We start from the raw sequence: 21,247 nt of genomic DNA, 5'->3' as shown, positions 1-21,247 counted from the left end.
ATAAATTACCCAGTCTCAGGTAGTTCTTTATAGCAGTGCGATAATGGGATGATATACTTATCATCTGCTCAAAACATATGGGTTAAGTGCTTTGTTTACATTTTCTCACTCACTGATTTGGAAGAAGACATGCACAGCCTGGGAGATGAAGGACTGGTCCAGGGCCATACAGTTTTCACATGGCAAAACTGGAATCCACATCAACGTCTTTCTGTACTCAATATGATATATGGCCTCCTGACTGTTATGTTAATATTATAAGCCTCCTTGAAGAAATATTGTTAATACTTTGTAAATGAGTCATAGCACTATACATGCTTGAAAGTGACACAACTGTTTTCATTTAAAAATGAATGTAATCTAACATTTTCATCACTTCATTCTATTCTATTTAATTATTTAGAATTTGTATGACTCTACTATAAAAATCACACATGCTAGCCAAAATACAGAAAGAAAAATAAATGAACTTCATAAAAGCAGTCCAAAACTTAATATTATCTTATTTTTCCTTAAATTATGTTACATTGGTTCTAATAGCCAAAAGAGTCAATTGCCCAAATACACACAGTGTAGCTAAAAACATTTTAACAGGAAGTCAAGTAGACAGAGGTCCTACGCCCTAGAAGTTGAAAATCAAAAATTCAATATGGGCATATAACAATGCAGAGATCATAACCACAAACCTCACTGTACAAGAGGAAAGTGCACAGAATAATAAATATACCAGCAAGCACACAAATGACTGCTAAATTTAACATCTTCTCTGAGGTTTTCAGTGTCAGAGGCACTGTTTAAAAAGAAGAGTAGGCCCGGCGCGGTGGCTCACGCCTATAATCCTAGCACTGTGGGAGGCTGAGGCAGATGGATTGCCTGAGCTCAGAAGTTCGAGACCGCTGGGCAACACGGTGAAACCCCGTCTCTACTAAAATACAAAAAATTAGCCGTTCATGGGCGTGTGGGCCTGTAATCCCAGCTACTTGGGAGGCTCAGGCAGGAGAATTGCTAGAACCTGGGAAGTGGAGGTTGCAGTGAGTCGAGATTGTGCCACTGCACTCCAGCGTGGGCAACAGAACGAGACTCCGTCTCAAAAAATAAAAAATAAAAAAAGAGCAAATTATTACGCAGAGCAGGGAGGTTCTAGGAAGAAGAGAAAATGAGGAAAGGACCTTTCCCAGTGCAGAGACTGCTGGATGAAGCCTGAGAATGGCTTAGGTGAAATTGTAGTGTCCGGTCAGGAGAGCAAGATGAGGCAAATGCTGAGGAGAGAGGTGCGGGCAAAATGAAAGGAATACGAACAACGGCAAGAGATTCACTACGGACTCCAGGGATCAGACAAGGACCCCCTGATTAGGGCCCTAACAGCCTGGCGGAGATGGAGGACACACGCGGAAAGCTGCAGCAGATTCCAAAGGGTGAGATTACCTGGTGCTGGCGGGAGGGTGCTGGCTTCCTCCATCACGTGGTCGCCAGAGTCTGAGTTGGAAGAACGTGGCCATTGGAGAAGGAAGTGGCCATGGTCTAATCTGGAAGCAAGTGACTCAGAAAATAAATCCCTTTATCCACAAAGCGACATTCCTTTGAATGAAAAGGATAGAAATCAAATCCACACTAAGACCAGTTTACCATTTACTTCAGATTTCCAGGTAGCGACTCTAAGCACAGAAGAGGGGCAAAATCAGAGGGGTGGAAGGACAGCGTGTTTATGGAGGATAAAGGACACTTTCTGAAGAGGATGAGGTTCAGTGGTAGAAAGTGGCATAAATATATTCACTGCTATATATTAATCTTCTCACTATGTTCCTTGAAATACTTGATGCTCATTCTGATGAATGAAAAATATTCAAAATTCATTTTCTAAAACATCATTATTAACAAACCCCATTTCTTTGTTCTGTGTCTTTATTAAAGCTCATGGATTCAGTCTGCCCCACATTTGCACTTGTTTCCATATTATTTTGTAGTGCTGGCAAACAGCAAATACTCAAAGAATAGTAAAGATTGTTTTTTAAATGTAGGCTTTCTCTCCAGATAAATTTCAAGCTTCTTAAAGGTAAGTTTCAAGTTTATGCTACATAAAAATACCCCAGCAAAATACTAAACCCTGTCTTTCGCAAACAGGGGGGTTGGTTGAAAATTTGAAAAAGAAATATTGTGACTGTGACAATCTTTTTACACTCCAACAATATTCAGGCAGAAAGCGAACCCGTTACATTTCTTGACTGAATGGATTATTGGTTTCTAAAAGAAGTTATTGTAAAACTCCTCTGAATTTTTAAGCTCTCAGAAATTGGGTCTCTGGTGAAGCTTGTAGGGGTGTGGTGATGTTTCATATTAGTTATTCATCCCCGTGATTATTTTCCTTTCCTCTCATACTTCATCATAACACTAGTCTACTTGAGATAGCTTTTCATCTGACCACGTGACCTGCTAATAAACACAAGCATTTTTTCCTCAATAAACTCAATTTTTAACAACTGCATCCTATTTAGAACATACAGAATTTGAATCTCAGTCTTTGGCGCATGATGAATCCCTCTCTGTGGCCTTCTGAGGACTCTATTAAATCTTTGTGAGCCTCACCACAATGGTTTGGTTCAGTATTCCTCTACCACTGAATACATTAAAAACAAAACAAAACACTGTCATACGTGGAGGAGTTCATAAATTCCAGCCTGAGAAATGCAGTCAGCAATCTGTCCAAGTCACGTCCTGGACTTTTTGTTTTACAGGCTTTCTCAGAATATTGGCTTGCTGTTAATAGGGAAACTGTACATAAAACCCAAAAAGGAAGGGGTCAGTTAGTCTATGGGAGACCAGAATCTAGAATGCTGCCCACACCTCTGTGAAATACCAAGTTTGCTAAATCTGCTATTGTCAACTCGGATCATATGGCTGATAAAAATCATAGGCCTATAAAGTGCATACTCAGTCCTTTGGGGTGATTGCAAAATAGGCCTATAAAGGCACTTTTTTGCTTTTTGCGTGAACTTCAAATGCAAAGACACCTAAAAGCCATCATTTGTAAACATATTCTTTTGCCCTCCAGGTCATTCACAATTTTAATTTTTTTAACTATGATGAAAGAATCTGAAGTGTTGTGTAAGAATGGTTATCCTACGTGAGACTATAGAATAGAAAGCAAGCAATATTTTTCTTGCATTTTGTTCAGAATTATCTCACTCAGCATTATGAACTATATTTTTCAAGCAAAATTATGTAGTTCTAGGATTCGAACTAAAGAAAAGTTCTTAAAGGAAATTGATACTCAGAGAACTTAAAATGATCTGTTCAAAGTCCCACAGCCAGTGAGAAACAGATCTGGAATCTGATTCCTGTTCTCTCACTTCTAAACCCAGCATTTATACCATGCCAAGCAGCCCAACTTCAAATAGCAAAGGAATTACAGTGGTCCCACATACTCTGGACTTTCAAACACCCCAAACCTACATACCACCCCCTGTCTCTCCGCTTGTTCTTCTTTCAGACATCTCCTACCTTTTTCAGAACACCTTATGTTCTAAGGTAATCACATAGAATTCAAGCAGTTTCAGCACGTTTCATCTGTCCAGCTAAAAACATGACATCTTACACAACTGCAGTATAAAATAACAGACATCCCTAAGGCAAAAAATATTAAAGAAATGTTGTGAACCTCCTGATCTACGTAAGTACCCCTCTACAGCAGAGACCCAAGGAAGAAGCAAGAGGTGAAAAACATATGCAAGATAAAAGCCAGCAGCGTGATGGATAGAGGGTGCTGTGGGAGAATGGAAGAGGGGTCCTAGAGTGGAGTCGTGGAAAGCTTGAATAGATACAAATGAAGAGTAAGAGTCAGCCAGGCTGGGCTGCAGGAAGCACCCCTGTCACAACAACCAGGTTTGACTTTCGTCGGACTACTAACTAGCTAGACGCTTTGGGCAGGTTACACAATCCTTTGAACTTCAGTGTCCTTATCTACAATGACCATATCAATAATAACTACCCAAAAGGTTTTATGAAGTTTAAATGAACACATGATGTAATATTCTTAAGAAAACATTAGGCATATAGCAAATATTCCATAAATTTTAATTACAATGCAAATAATGATGGAATCATACGTTCAAATAATCAAAGGTAAAAAGATCATGGTACATTCCTGAATGTTCTCGGAAAAGCAAAGAGTTTAGAATGGTGAAAGTAGAGAGGATGATTTAATTAAGCTGAACTGTATTCACTTCTCCTGCTGTAGTGTAGGCAAGAAATTGCACATCACTCCAACTAAGAGAGCAGAATACCCATTATAGCTTGTTTCTCTTGTCTTCACCTTTAAGGCACTCCCTCAAATGGGTGGTGATGGGTTAATGGCGGCCTCCATTAGAAAGTATGTGTAGATTTAGAGTATTCAGCCTGAGAAAGAGGAGGAAAGAATGTTAGGTGCTGAGAGTAAAGCGAAGCCCAGGAGTGTCTGTGGGTCTAGGGATAAGGAAAGGCTTCCGGATCTGGGTTTGATAACAGAGCAGTCCTCCTGCAGGTTTATGGCCTAGAAAGTTCCAGGGCCACTGGCCCACAAAAACATCCTTGAGAGGCACTGCTTAAACGATCTGAAGTTGTAGGGCTCAGAAAACCAACTGCAGCATGTGGCTTGGGGATGACCCGCCTGAATGGACAGACCACAGGCAAGTGGAACTTCCAACCCTGCTCTGTCTCAGGCCTTGGGACCATCACATAAGTGGGATCTTGGGTCCACTGGGGCTTCGAGTCCCCAAATACCAATGAAAAGACTGTTCAATAAAACATCATAATTACCTGTGGCACAGGGGTGTCAAATTTGTTTACAAGAGCTCATTTTGCTTCTAACACAGAGGAGTGAGCACTTTATAAACAAAGATGAAATCACTTTCTTCCATCTGTCACAGTAAACCTCAGGCAGAATTTTCCCTAGAAGGCAAACATTATACCCTCAATGATCTCAGAGTCATGTGTATTGTCCTTTGGCAAGACAGACTAACCAGTCCAAATTGTTTAAATCCTGTCTTTGAAATCAACAAGAATCCTAAGTTCTGAAAAAGCTATCTGTGTGAGAAATACCAGCACAAAATGTGACTGGTGTGCTGTTTCATCCTTTCTCAATCTTGTGCAAGGAAGGTACCTGAAACCCTCTGGAATCCATGGGTGGCGGGCAGAGCACTTTTACTGAGCACCCATCTCCACTCACATTCCAGTCGATGGGGAGTTTAGAAACACTCCTCCCTCCCTTTCCTCCCTTCACTCCTCTCCCTTCCATATCTCTTATAAGCTTGTCTGGATTTCCCAATCCTAATTTATCTTGAACTTAAGACAGACTCCCTACCCCAACTTGCCCCTGTAGAAGAATTTTGGTGCTTGCTGGCCTGCAGTTATTATGTTGAACCATATTCATTTAACGAACAGGATGTATTCACGTTGCAAACCAGTGCATTATATAAAAGCCTTTATTAATCACTCTATGGTGCCATAAAATGACAGGCGTTCGGTTCCCAAAAGCAAATAATGCAAACCAAGAACATGAATATAATGGTGGATATAAAATTATAATAGCCAAGTGGCAAGTCCTTGGTGCATTTAGAGGATCACGAGAGGATAAAAAGAGCTTCTGGTGCCTCTCTAATTGTGTTTAAATTTTTATTTATGGTGATATTAAGCAGTTCTCTAAGCGCTCCAGCCATTTAAATTATGGTGATTCTTTCTGAAGGCTTTTAACTGTAAGGAAATTGGGAATTAGTCCCCTTTCAGAGGAGACACAGGTGCCTGAGTAATTCCTAATAGATGGTATTCTTCCAAACTTGCTGAGTGGATGATTCACTAGCAGTTTGCAAACTTTCACATGCTTCAGGATCTCCTAAGGAACTTATTAAAACTCAAGATTGCTGGGCCCCACTATTCTTGGTCATTCTGGGGTATGACCTGAGAATTGGCATTTCTAACAAGTTCCCAGGTGATACTGATGCTGCTGTTCTGGGAATATAATTTAAGCTAAATGCACCAGCCAATTCTGTCATTGTTGAATAGAGTTTAAAGGATGTGGATCCTCCAAGAAATTCCTCGGTCTCTCCGTTGATTTTATTCCAGTGAGAAGGGAGCATCCCTATTCTCCTATTCTCCCACCTTCTCACACTGTCCTCTTCTAATTGCTCATAGGTTAGATGCTGTTTAATGTGAAATAATATTGACGGGGCCTGTTCTAATACAAACATAGGGCTGGTATTTGTAATTGGCAAAAGTAATTGCATGATGATCTAAACCTAGCAAAAATATTCCCAGATTACTCAGGAAAATTAGAAAATAATTACATTTAATTTTCAAGCAAGTCTAATGATGTGTTTCCCAATAATTCTGCATCTTGATATATTTCATTTTAGCACGATGAAAGAATAATCGTATATGATTTCAGCAGTGAAGTTGCCATAGAGGGGGTCATCTTTATGTCTAAACTCTGAAATCTCTTGATTTCATTTCAATCTACTGTTCTTTATCAATAGACTAGATGATTCTTTCTGAAAGAATTTTTATTATACATGAGTATTTCCAATATGTCACACTTATTTTATTGTCTCGGGATAATTGCTTTTACATTTGTTAACTCCTGGTCTTGGGTAATTGATTTAAGTTACTTTCCTAAATTGTTTATACTAAACTTTATTAACTTTTTAGAACTTTTCTTTTGAAAGAATTTCAAACTTACAAAGAAGTTTCAAGACTAGTGCATTGGCCAGTTGTTCACGTTGTACCACATCCTCTCCCTCCCACTACTTATATCTTTTTAACACCATACTATTTACTCTATACAAAATAAATTTTTTTTTTTTTTTTTTTTTTTTGAGACGGAGTCTCGCTCTGTCGCCCAGGCTGGAGTGCAGTGGCCGGATCTCAGCTCACTGCAAGCTCCCGCCTCCCAGGTTCACGCCATTCTCCTGCCTCAGCCTGCCGAGTAGCTGGGATTACAGGTGCCCGCCACCTCGCCCGGCTAGTTTTTTGTATTTTTTAGTGGAGACAGGGTTTCACCATGTTAGCCAGGATGGTCTCGATCTCCTGAGCTCGTGATCCGCCCGTCTCGGCCTCCCAAAGTGCTGGGATTACAGGCTTGAGCCACCGCGCCCGGCCAAATATTTTTTCTGAATTATTCAAGAATAAGTGTCAGACAAAGTGTCTTTACTATTCCTTAACACATTAGTGTTTATTTTCTGAAAATAAAGGCACTCTCCTACTTAGGCCCAAAATAACTATCAGCAACAGAATATCAACATTCCTAGTCACGAAATTCACACTCTATTCCAATTCTACTGATTGTTCCAGTGATGTCCTTTATAAACTGAGGGTGCAATCCAGGATTAGCTGTTGTGTTTAGTTGTCATGTCACTTTAGTTTCCTTCAACTTGGAATGGTTCTTCAGTTCTTCCTTGGTTTTTTATGAACTTGAAATGGTTTAAGAGTCCAGGACTGTGACTTGTGGAATGCTTTTCAACCTGGATTTTTTTGGGTTTTCCTCGTGATTGGATTCTGGTTATGCTTCATGGCAGGAATACCACAGCAGTGATGTTGTGAGGAAGTCCATGATGCCAATATGTCCCACTATGGGTGACGTGAACTTTACTTGGTTAAGATGATGTCTGCCAGGAGGTTTGTCGTACTATGTTTTAATATGTTATTAACAAGTGTCTTGATGAGATATATCTTTGACATTATAACTATCTTAATCCTCATCAAACTATTAACTACTAGTTTTAGCATCCATCAATGATTTTTACCTGAATTAATTATTATAGTCATGCTTGCTAAATGGTAATTTCTTCATTCTATCGTTCTACTATTAGGTGGAACTTTCTCTTCTGCCCCTTTTATCTATCTATCTATCTATAATTTTTCTATCAATTGAGATATTAATAATTAGAGATGATTTTCTGTTATCCAGTGAGTTATAATCCATTACTTTCACTATTTAATTTGTTGCTCAAATTGCCTGAAATTTGGCAAGTGGGAGCTCATTCAAGCTGGTTTCTGTGTCATTATTTTTAAGCACTTTCTTACTGCAATGAACTGAATGTTGATATCCCTTTCCTTACTCCAAATTTATATGTTGAAACCTCATCATCAAAGTGGTGATATTAGGAGGTGAAGCCTTTGGGAGTGGTTAGATCAGGAAGTCTGAGCCCTCATAAATAGGATTGGTGCCTTTATAAAAGAGGCCCAAGATAGCTGCCTTGTACTTTCTGCCACATGGGGACACAGCTGGAAGGTGTTATATATAGATGAACCAGAGAGCAGGACCTCACCAGACACTGAATCTGCTGGCAACTCTATCTTGGACTTCCTAGCCTCCAGAACTGTGAAAAGTAAATTTATTTTGTTTAGGCCACCCAACCTGAGTTATTTTTTTATGGCAGCCCAAGCAGACAAATATAATGGGTATTTTAACTATGTCTGTATCTACATTTAATTATATCAAAGAAAACAACTCATGAGTCTCCACTGATACCAAAGTGTCCAATCCAGGCTTAATTCTTGCCCTCTCCCTTTCCATATTTGTAACTTCTTCTCCCACAGTGAGGAGCCTGGATCCCATTATCCTCCATATATTTAATTATTTGCTCAATACTCTGTGTGTAACCAAGATTCCAACCACATGGGCAGAATCTTCAATGCTCGATCATCTCCCCACAACTTGGTGGATTACCGCTTTGTCTCTAATCTAGTTAACCATGTCAATTAAATCCTCAGCCCCAGAAGAAGACTTCATCTTTAAATGTGACTAGCTTTACACTTACAGTATATTTTACATTTTGTTTTAATACTCCAAACTTAGCACAATACACAAATTTCAGCAGTCATCCCTCTTATCCAATAATGGTATAATTCCTTACTGGGGGAAATTATGCTAATAAGATCAGTTTTAATACATGTTGGTAATGATGGTAAATAAATTGGAAGTATTTTACTTTCTTATAAAACGTCCACATTTAATAAGTTTATTTTTACATTAAGCATCAACTTTTAAAAAATCCAAGTGAAAATTTAAAATGAGAAATTAAAATACAGGCATACCTCAGAAATATTGTGGGTTCAGTTCTAGACCACTTCAATGAAGCCTATATTATGGTAAAGAAAGTCACATGAATTTTTTTGTTTCCTGGTGTATATAAAAGTTATATTTATACTATACTGTAGTCTATTACAAGTAAAATAGCATTGTGTCTAGGAAATAAATGTACACACCTTAAATAAAAAATATTTACTGGGCATGGTGGCTCATGCCTGAAATCCCAGCACTTCAGGAGGCCAAGGTGGGCAGATTATATGAGTTCAGGAGTTTGAGACCAGCCTGGGCAACACAGTGAAACCCTGTCTCTACTAAAATACAAAAATTAGCCAGACTTGGTGGTGGGTGCCTGCAATCACAGCTACTTGGGAGGCTGAGGCAGGAGAATTGCTTGAACCCGGGAGGCAGGGGTTGCATTGAACTGAGATCGTGCCTCTGCACTCCAGCCTGGGTGACAGAGTAAGACCTTGTCAAAAAACAAAACAAAATAAAACAAAACAAAAAACTTTATTACAAAAAAATGCTAAGAATTATCTGAGCCTTCAGTGAGTCATAATCTTTTTGATGTTGGAGGATCTTGCCTCAATGTTGATGGTTATTGACTGATCAGGGTGGTGGTTGATGAAGAATGGAGTGGTTGTGGCAATTTCTTAAAATAAGACAAGGAAGTCTGCCTCATCAGTTGACTCTTTATTTTGTGAAGAATTTATCTGTAGCATGTGATGCTGTTGAATAGCATTTTAACCACAGTAGAGCTTCTTTCAAAATTGGAGCCAATCCCCTCAAACCTGTTGCTTTTCTATCCACGAAGTCTATGGAATATTCTAAATTCTTTTTTGTCGTTTCAACAGTGTTCATGGCATCTTCACCAGGAGTAAATCTAATTTAAGAAACCACTTTCTTTGCTCATTCACAAGAAGCAACTCATCATCCATTCAAGTTTTACCATGAGACTGCAGTAATCAGTCACTTCTTTAGGTTTCACTTCTAATTCTAGTTCTCTTGCTATTTCCACCATATCTGCAGTTACTTCCTCCACTGAAGTCTTGAACCCCTCAAAGTCATCCAGAAAGGTTTGAATCAACTTTTTTTCAAACTCTTGTTGATATTTTGGCCTCCTTCCATGAATCATAAATGCTCATAATGATAGCTAGAACGGTGAATGCTTTCTGGAAGGTTTTCAATTTACTTTGCTGAGATTCATCAGAGGAATCATTATCCATGTCAGCTACAACCTTACTAAATGTTACTTCTTAACTAGTAAGACTGGAAAGTAAAAATTACTTCTGGATCCATGGGCTACAGAACAGATGCTATGTTAGAAGCCATGAAAATGACATTCATTTCCTTATACATCTCCATCACAGTTCTTGAGGGACTAGATGCATTGTCAATGAGCAGTAATATTTTGAAAGAAATCTTTTTTTTTCTGTATTCAGTAAACCATGCTGTAAACAGATGTGCTTTCATCCTGGCTTTGTCATTCCACTTAAGAGCACAGGCAGAGTAGATTTAGCATAATTCTTAAGAGCCTTTGGAATTTTGGAATAATAAATGAGCACTGGCTTCCACTTAAAGTCACCGGCTGCATTAGCCCCTAGCAAAAGAGTCAGCCTGTCCTTTGAAGCTTCAAAACCAAGCATCGACTGATCCTCTCTAGCTATGAAAATCCTAGATGGCATCTTCTTCCAGTATTAGACTGTCTCATCTACATTGAAAATCTGCTGCTTGGTCTAGCCACCTTCATCAATCTTAGCTAGATCTTCTGAATAAAAGTGCTGCTTCACCTTGCACTTTTATGTTATGGAGACAGCTTCTTTCCTTAAACCTCATGAAGCAACCTCTGCTAACTTGGAGCTTTTCTTCTACAGCTTCCTCACCTCCCTCAGCCTTCATAAATGGAAGAGTGTCAGGGCCTTCTCTGGATTAGGCTTTGGCTTAAGAGACTGTTTCGGTTGGGTTGATCTATCCAGACCAAGCAAACATTCTCCATATGAAAAATAAGGCTGTTTCACTTCCTTATTGTTTGTGTTTTCATTGGAGTAACGCTTTTAATTTCCTTCAAGAATGTTTCCTTTGCATTTACAATTTGACTAACTGTTTGGTACAAGAGGCCTAGCTTTCTGCCTGTCTTGCCTTTCAACATGCCTTCCTCACTAAGCTTAATTATTTCTAGCTTTTGATTTAAAGTGAGAGACATGACCCTTCCTTTCACTGGAACACTTAGATGCCATTGTAGGGTCATAATTGACCTAATTTTAAAGTCTCAGGGAATAAGGAGGCCAGAGGGGGGAGAGAGAGAGAGAGATGGCACAATGGCTGGTTGGTGGAGCTGTTGGAACACACATATTTATCCACTAAGTTTGCCATCTTATATGGGCATGGTTCATGACACCCCAAAACAATTACAATAGGAATGTCAAAGATCAGTGATCAGAGATCACCATAACAGATATAATAATAATGAAAAAGTCCGAAATATTGCAAGAATTACCAAAATGTGACAGAGACATGAAGTGAGCACATGCTATTGGAAAATGGGCACCAATAGACTTGCTTTTGACGTAGAGTTGACATAAATCTTCCATTTGTTAAAAAAAAAAAATGCTATGTCTGTGAAGTGCAATAATGCAAAGCACAATAAAACAAGGTGTGCCTATGTATAAAAATATAATGTCCATGGTCAGGATAAATGGCAAAAAATCCCTAATCATTAAATGGTGAAAGAAATCTGATAAAATCTCACACTGAACAAGTGGCATAATGGATCAACAGGACTGTGGAAAACACAATGATATATTTAATCCATTCTATGTACTTGAGAGTATGCAGTAATAAAATAGTACAAATATAAATCCCATGTGCTTAGACAAATAAGGATTTGTCCCAATTGTCATTTTGTTCATCTCCAAGATTTCCTATGCTCTCTCTCTCTCTCTGTATATATATATATATCTCCATATCCATATATATATATATCTCAAATTGAATATGTAAGTGCCATCATAACAGATTGCAGTATTTAGGCTTGATCCCAACACTTAAAGTCCATAATGTGAATACACATTTTACAATTCAGTTTGGCATTGTAACCTAACTTTATTTTCTTTTTTAAATATTTACCCGCTTATGGATCAAGTCACTTAAAAAACTCCTACAAATATATTTTTAAAAGCTCTTCATCTTAATGAGCCACAGTTTTCTCCAAAGTATGTAATTTGAAGAAGTAAGGAGTGTGTATATATGTGTGTGGTTGATAGCTTGACATATTTAATTAAAATTAGTGGGGTTTTATACAAAATAAAGGCTAAGATAGGAATCTGAAACAATGATCCACTCTTGAAGAGTTTATAGTCTATTTGGGAAAGTAATAAATGGATACAAAGTAGAAAATGGCCTATAGGGTGAAGAACCAAGCTATAGGATAAAGAACTGAAGTGCTGTAGCTGTTGAGAGCAGGGTGTTGGGACAGGAGCTCAGAACAGGAGCTTGGGTTTCAAGCTGTCTGATGTGAGGGGGACTTATGCTTAGGAGAAGATGGGGGGTGCAGAGGGAAAAGCAGTCACTCTGATGGGGTTGTTGATAATGAGGGAGGCTACGCTTAGGCGGGTCTGGAAGCATATATGAAATATCTGCATTTTCTGCTTAATTTTTCTGTGAACCTTCAACTAGTCTAAAAATAAAGTATTTTTATAAATCAACAGAAATATTTTAAAAAGGTAAAGCTTTAGAAGTAGAAATATGATCACCATCAGAGCAGAGGTTTTGGTTAGGTGATATGGGGAAAATGAGAATAAAAAATGCATGAAGCTGAAAACCCATTTCACTGATTTTCAGGAAGAGTGAAATGTGTATTTTGACATATGATAAAATTCATGAAATAATCAAATAGCAAAGAGTATTGGAAGATATTAGGTCCTACAGTAGTCTTCAACTTTTCAATAACCAAAAAGGCATTTATTTTTTTGAATAATAATAAAAGCAACTATGTATGAATTGCCCCAGCAAACAGACTCAGTAATAAAAGTTTTGCAGACATATCTCATTTAGTCTTAACAATCCTATGAGACAAGTATTATCAGTCTCACTTTACAGATGGGGAATCTGAGCCTTATGAAGTTTAAGTAATTTTTCTAAAATCACACACCTAGTAAGGAACAGAACATAGGTTCTACCTCGGCCTTCTCCTAAGCCCTCGTTCTGTTTCACCCAGCTCAGTGGTCTCTGAGGGTAGTCACTAAATGATTTCTACATTCCATGACCTAGCCAGAGGGCTGAGTCAGATGACTTTTGCAGTCTTTATGGTGCTGAACTTTTAGAAAAGTGTAGTAAGCTGGAAAAAAAGCACGGCATTTGTTTTCTGAAATCAATAATGTACTGCAAAATAATATGCTAACTTTATCAAAGGGAAGCTAAGGAAGTGTCCTCTTTATTTTTACAAGACAGTGGCAAATATATCAAATCAGAGTAGTTTCATGTTTTGCTGAAATTTTTCACATTTTGCTGAAGGTTTATTCAGCATTCATTTTCCTTTTCATTTCTTTTTATCTATCTTGTCCTTCACAGGCAGTTTTTTCCAGCAGCAATAACCTCCCTGCTCACTCGGAATACTTCTGTTCATCCGCAAAACCTTAAGGGTAATATTGAGAATCTTGAGTGACCAAGTCACTTCTCTTGAAATTCTGAAGCGTAACCAGTCAAGACCAAGGGAGGAGGGCTGGGGCCAGTGATACAGCACCAAGGTTAGAAAACCTTGCAGAGACATCTGCCCCTTACTATTAGGCAGCTTTGTAACTTTAGGTGTCACTGAAATGTTAGCTAACGTGGGGCTTGAGGAAAGAGACAACACCAAAGCTGTGTAAAAGGGAATGGAAGTCCTTTGCAAATGCAGGACTCTTTGGCCTGAGGAGTGCGGGTTGAGAAATAAATGGTGCCCTCATGTATTTAATTGAATGCAAGAAATTTAATCCTGTGGCATCTTGGGTTGGAGCCCACATTCCTGTTTCCTGTGGGATTTGGCAGTCCCCTCTTCTATTACTGAGATGTGCCCTGGGAAGGAAGGTGATTTGGCGGGGGAAGGGACACCTTTGCCTTCACTTTCAGGAGTTACTATTAGCACAAGACAGGCCAGCTCCACAGTTTCAAAAGCTTTTCTCACAGTTATTAATGCATGCTCAGAGGTAGGCTTTTTCTTTTCTTCCTTTCTTGTCTGTTTTTTGGGTTTTTTTTTTAATCCTTCTGTTTTGTTTTTAACATTTACTCTAGATATACCACACTGTGTCATGGTTTTAACCCTAGCTACACATTAAAATAATTCCAGAGTCCAAAACATTTAATTTAATTGGTCTGGATTGGGACCTGGGTAACAATATTTTTAAGCTCCCCAGTTGATCGCAAAGTGCAGCCTAACGTGATTTTCAACCTTGCCCCCCACCCTCCCTGCCACGACTCTGCAGTAACTACATTCAATATTTCAAAGACCCTAATTTCAGTCCGATATGTTAGCCATGACGAACTTTCAAAGGATGAATGCTAAGTTTCTTTCCCCTAGCTGGAACTATATCAACATCTTGTACCAGCTCATCACTTTCTGATTAGAAACTCTGACAAGCAGGGTTTCTAAAATAAAAATGGAAAATTAATTATTAGTTTATAAATACAGTTTTTAAGCAAACAAAATCTTTCCAAACCTGGTAGATAATGGGAGAAAATAAATAGGAGGACATTTTCAGGTGAAAATGTTGGAAGCAATCTGATAGAATTTTCTTTTAAGCTGGTATTAAAATGAGCTCTCGGCCTTTGAACACACAATAACAGATAAATGAAAGGCATACCAGAAAGTCACTGGGTGGCAGGGAGGAAGCCAGTTAGGCGATTTCATATTTGTGCTAGATAATGTGCACTCAGATAAGCAAAGGATGAAGTTGGTGATCTTTGTCTCTGGATTCACTTGCATTCTCTAGCTGTAGGCAGCAGTACAGGATCTTCCCATCTTCCCATCTTGCTTCTATCCATCCTATTTGGACCAGACCCTTCAAGACCTGTCTGAGAAAAATCACAGAGGGAAGTACTAGAGATTATTTCCATTGTCTGTCAAGTTGGTCTCTTGCTATCATCCGGAAATGTTTAACATAAGTGAATCTTTAATTAACTTCAAAAAGTGCCTGTGCTTGGTCTCAGGTATGTAAACATGGCAGGACAAAAGTCACTAATGTTTGGCAAGGGGATTTTTCAAAACATCAATTAGAAAGAGTTGGTATGCCCGATGAACACCCACCTTGACTGCAGGTAAGAAATTAGTGCTAATCACGAGTATCATTCTTACTTCGCCAAATATTTGTTCATGATTTTGTACCAGAGAGGTAAAATCAAGAGTACATTTCATCTTATATTTTATTGATTCCCACATTCAATAATAGAATATTCCATGCACCAGGCACTGCTCTGGCACTAGAACTAGAGAAATGAGCAAATAAAAAGCCCTATCCCCATGAAGCTTAGGTCCTTACTGAGGAATATAGAGTGTGGAAGTCAGCTGCAGTCAAGAAGAGTATATGGCAAAGTAACTGTTACTTGAAACTGTATTAAAACATTTGTGATTCCGACTTTAAAAAAAAAATAGCATATCCTTCCTTTGAAAATAGAAAACAAAGGTATTCTCAACCCTTGAAAAGAATATTTTTAATTCACAGTTTCCATTTTCTGAATTGATGAAATCAGAACCTAACTAAAATGAAAAAACAAAACAAAACAAAACATAATTTTAGGTTCTTATGTTCTCCATCCCTAAGAGTTTACAATTCAGCATTAACTAGCCAAGAGCTTGGGTCATTCAAGTAGAGCTTACTTCTTTACAGATGATAAGAGAGACAAAGCCCTGTGTGTTTATGGACTTAGAGGTGAGAAGAGAAGGAAACACAATCTTAGGAAATCTGAAAAGAAGTTTGGAGACCAGTAAAGTAATTTAGAGAACATTGACATTTAAATCAGATACTTCCATGTAATAAATATTTGCTGAATATTTCATGGGGCAGCTAGATTCCATAGATAGGGCGACATTGTTTCTTTTAAGATGTTAGTACTTTGTATGTACAATTGTATGGTATAGGATACATTTCAGCTCTCATTTCCATTTGGTAATCCCTTGAAAAAAATAGTATAATGTGTCTATGGCTGAGTGTAAAATTATCTTGGGGACAGCTTCTGTAGAGTATTGAGGCAAATGCTAATTGTGCCACCTTCTTGGCTTGAGTGTTTTTCAAGGAACAGTTACAAAAGCTTTGAGGCACAGAAAGTGATTGAGAATCTCAAAGTATTCTAGCAGCTGAAACCCAATGCTTGAGATAAGAGTTACCTTACCTAAAATACATGGAAAGGCAGCCCTGGGACAAAGAATTAATGTGAAGAGGTGCAACCAACATGTCTTCTGAAAGCCCTATGCCATGCCACATTGTTCTGAATATTTATAAAGAGTAGGTTGCCAGGTGCAGCAAATTTTCAAGGAAAGTCAAACTTTCAAACTTTATAATAAGAGTTCTCTAAGAATTATTAAGAGGCTAAAAATGCTTTAAAAATGATAAAAAGTGATAAAAATTTAATTTACTCTAATGTGAAGAAAAGTAAATATATTTTGATGTTTTAAGAACTAATATAGGGTAGATAAACATTTTGTAAATCAGATAATAACAGAAGCTTACAAATTTGACAAAAAGCAGATAAATAACTTTTCTTATAAGTATCTACCTACAGAAATGTTAGACAAATGCAGCAATAAATTATACCTAAATAATTTTGAAATACTTAATGTTAGTGTCCACACACTGAGTCAACAAATATCTATAGTGGGTATCCCACTAATAACATATATACAGGATATGACACATTCCTTACATAGATGAAAACTAGCACTGATCAAGTTAAAGCATAAAAGGAAAGATTGCTAGAAAAAATAAAGGACACCAAATATTGCAGGGGACATACTTACACTAAAAAGTTCTTTGCTGTTTTTCTGAAATTCAAATTTACCTGGACATTCCTTATTTTTATTGCTAAATTTGACAACTCTAAAATAGTGCATTCAAATTTTACAAAGAAAATTACTAAGCCCTAAATTTATTAAACATGGGATAAAAATACTCAACTATATTATCTCTCTCCTTAAATGCTCCTAAGATGCAATGAACTGAATTGCATCATCCAAAATTCATATTGAAGTTTTAACTCCCAGTGTGGCTGTATTTGGAGACAGGGCCTACAAGGAATTAATTAAGATTAAAAGTAGTCATAAGTGTTGTGCCTTGATCTAATAGGATTAATGTTCTCATAGGAAGACACATCAGAGAGCTTGTTCCCTCTCTCTCCACATGCATGTGCCAAGGAAAGCCTATGTGAGGAAACACTGAGAAGACAGCAGTCTACAAGCCAGGAAAAAATGTCCTCACTGAAACTCCACTGTGCTGGCACCCTGATCTCAGAGTTTTCGTTCTCCAGAACAATGAGAAAATAAATTCATATAGTTTAATCTGCTAGTCTGTCATATTTTGTTTTGGCAGCCTGAGCAGATTGATTTTCGTACCAAGAAGTGAGTGCTGCTATAACAATTACCTAAAAATGTGAAAGCAGCTTTGGAACTGTATGGTGGGTAGAGATTGGAACAGCTTTGAGGTACCTGCTAGTAATATGAGCATTAAGGGTGATTCTGGTAAGGTTTCAGACAGAAAGGAAAAAGACGTCATTAGAAACTGGAGGAAAGGCGGTCCTTACAAAGTGGCAAAGATCTTGAATAAACTGTGTTCTAGTGTTGTGTTGAAGGTAGAAGTTGCAAGTAATGAAATTGGGTATTTAGCTGAGGAGATTTCTAAGCAAAGTGTTGAAAGAGTGACTTGGTTTCTTTTTAACCACTTACAGTAAAATGTGAAAGGAGAGAAATGAGTTGAAAAAGAAATTGTTAAGCAAAAAGGAACTAGAACTTGAAGATTTGGAAAATTCTTACCCTATCCATGTTGCAGAAATTGACATGTGGATTCAGAGATCACTGGAGCTTCTGCCTCAGTTTCAACAGATTAAAAGGCCTTAGCCAGAAGCCTTGGGGGTAGGACTGTATGGTAGAGCCTTGGGGGCAGGATCCTTCCCTCGCAGAGCCATGAGATTGGGAATCCTGCCTAGCCCTGTAGAGGCAAAGCTGCTTTCCCAATGGGCCTGGAGGGGAGAGTGCTCACTCAAAGAAGATTATTTTGAGCCTTAAGATCTAATGGAATTTGCTTTACTAGGTTTTATACTTGCTTGGAACCCTTCACCCCATCTTCCTTCTCATTTTTCCCTTTTTGGAATGGGAATGTATATCTTATGCCTATTCCACCGTTGTTTTTTAGAACATGTATCTTGTCTGATTTTATGGGTTAACAGCTGGAAAGGAATTCTGCTCAGCATGAATCATATGTTGAGTCTCACCCATATCTGATTTAGGTAAAATTTAGATTAGACTTAGGACTTTAAACTTTAGAGTTGATGCTGAATTGAATTAAGACTTTGGGGGCTGTTGGGATGGAATGGATGTATTTTGCATATAAGAAGAATTATTGGAACAGAATGCTATGAATCCAATTGTGTCCCCTCATAATTCACATGTTGAAGCCTAATTCCCAATGTGACTGTATTTGGAGATAAGACCTTTAGTTGATAATTAAGATTAAATGATGTCATAAGGGTGGAGTCTTAATCTAATAGGATTTGTAGCTTTATAAGAAGAGGAACACAAATAGATTGAGGCCATTTGAGCACACAGAGAAAAGATAACTATTTGCAAGACAGGAAGAGAGCTCTTGCTGGAACCCAACCATCTGGAACTCAACCATGCTGGCACCCTGATCTTGAACTTCCAGCCTCCACGACTGTGAGAAAATAAATTTCTGTTGTTTAAGTCATCCAGTCTGTGGTATTTTGTTATAGCAATTGGAGCTGATTAAGACACAAGGTTCCCTCTCCTCTTCTTTATAATAGTCATCACACTCATAATTATAATAATTTCAAAATTTTCTCTTTGGCAAATTATAATCTCCATGATGACAGGGAGGACAGAGGGTGACCCAGTTGGTCTTTTGTTATATGCTTAACCATTGGCACAGTGACCCTGGCTTATGATAGGGGCTAAGTAAATATCCGGTGACTAGACAAATATTGAATTAAGTGACTAGAAAGGTAGACAAAAATTGTGTTCACTACAATGTTATTTTTCACAACAGAACATTAAGGAAAATGTAAATGTCCAAAACCTGGGGAATAGTTAAATAAGTTAGTTAAATTGTATTATAATTGCATGACAATATATCATTTAGTTGTCTTAAAAGGTCTTAAAGAATACTATTTTTACTGGCATGATAAAATTCACATAAACTAATGTTAAATGAAAAATAATATATGTGTATGCATACATATACACAAAAAAGAGAAAAAATGAGGAGTAAGTCCAATTAAGTGTTAACAGTGGATTTTTTTCCTGAATGCAAAATTATTTTTTCTTTATGTCTTTCCCTATTTTTCAAATTTGCTACAAGAATTATAAATGCTTTTTGAAAAAAAAAAGCAGTCAGTTGCCATGAACTGAATTGAAAAGATGACCTATATAAGTTGAAAAGATGACCTCAGCAAAATTGTTATAACAAGGAAACAGCAAAATTTTTATAACAAGGCAAGCAAAACTAACTTCGTCAAAGTCATTATCAGCGCAGGGCTCAGAACGAACACATGGACTCCACTGGTAAAACACCTCAATAATGACATTACACTAAGTAACACCATGAAGAAAGCCTTGAGTGTCTACAATAATTTTCTTTTCTGAAGTCTCCCGAAGCCCTTTTGCTGGCATCACACATACATATTAGGGTCTACATTGTTTTTGAGTGTGTCTAGAAGGCTTGACCCACTCCTTCACCTTTCCACAAAGCAATTCTCCCCTACTTCATCTGCCTGTCAAAGGAGTGATTTAAAGATTCTATGGTATAAAGGGGATATGCCCAAAGCTTAAATCCTAAGGAGATCCCAGGACTTAGGGAACTTTACTTTCAGAATGTTAAGAACTTTTAGAGATTTGAGGAAAATCAATATATGAATGTTTGCTATAGATTAAATATGTCCTTCCAAAACTCATATATTAAAATCCTAATCCCTAAGGTGAGTAGTATTAGGAGATGGGCCTTTAGAAGGTAATAAGGTCATAAGAGTGGAGCCCTCATTAATGGATCAGTATCCTTACATAAGCAGTCCAGGGAAGCTTCCCTTGCCCCTTCCACCACGTGAGCACACAGTTATTAATAAAAGGTGCCATGTACGAGTCAGAAAGTGTGTCCTCACCAGATACCACATCTGCTGGCAACTTGATCTTGGATTTCTCAGGTTCCAGACTGTAGGAAATAAATCTTTGTTGTTTATAAGCTACCCAGTTGATGATATTTTGTTATGGCACCCCAAATGGACTAAGAGCTACTGATGAACTTCTATCATATCATAAATATTATTTGGAGGATGTTGTTTGACAAGAGTCCTAGAATTACATTTGTATCTACTGGAGTATAAGAATTCATACAACTGGAAAAATACATTCTACTGTAGAAATAACTTGCACCTTAGTTTTGTGTGTAGTTTGTTTTATTTTTTGAGAGTTGTTGTGTTGTAGGTACTTTACTTTCTTTCAGCCCCGAAAAGATGAAGTGGTATATACATATATTACGTTCTTACTTCAACATTTTATGTCTTTGTTAGTATTGAGAGTTCAAATCAACATGTATTGATTGAGTATGCACTACCAGAAAGGTACTGTCTTAGGTTTGGGGGACACAAAGCCAAATAGAAATGAACTTCTAATTGCTCAGGAAAGACATGTACTCTAGGGACATGCACACAGTCATATAAACTGATAATGTCACTGCATGTAAGAACTGAGACAAAGCCATGTAGGGGATGTTGGTACAGAAAGAAAGGACCCTGAAGTGGATGCCATTACTGCCCTATCAATATTTCTTCTTCAGCCTAGTGCTGTGAATGTTGGTTGCTAAAGGCTCATGCCTGCCCCTTTCCCTAAAGAATTTCCTTTGACAAAATGACAACTTCCTCTTCTAGGTGAGGTGGGCACCAACATTATTAAGAAGCTCAGTGGTGTCTGTCCTTTGTAGATCATTACTGATGATCATTATT

The sequence above is a fragment of the Macaca thibetana genome, chromosome 4, assembly GCF_024542745.1.
Source record: "Macaca thibetana thibetana isolate TM-01 chromosome 4, ASM2454274v1, whole genome shotgun sequence".
NCBI lineage: Eukaryota > Metazoa > Chordata > Mammalia > Primates > Cercopithecidae > Macaca > Macaca thibetana.
Note: the sequence above shows the minus strand (reverse complement) of the source record.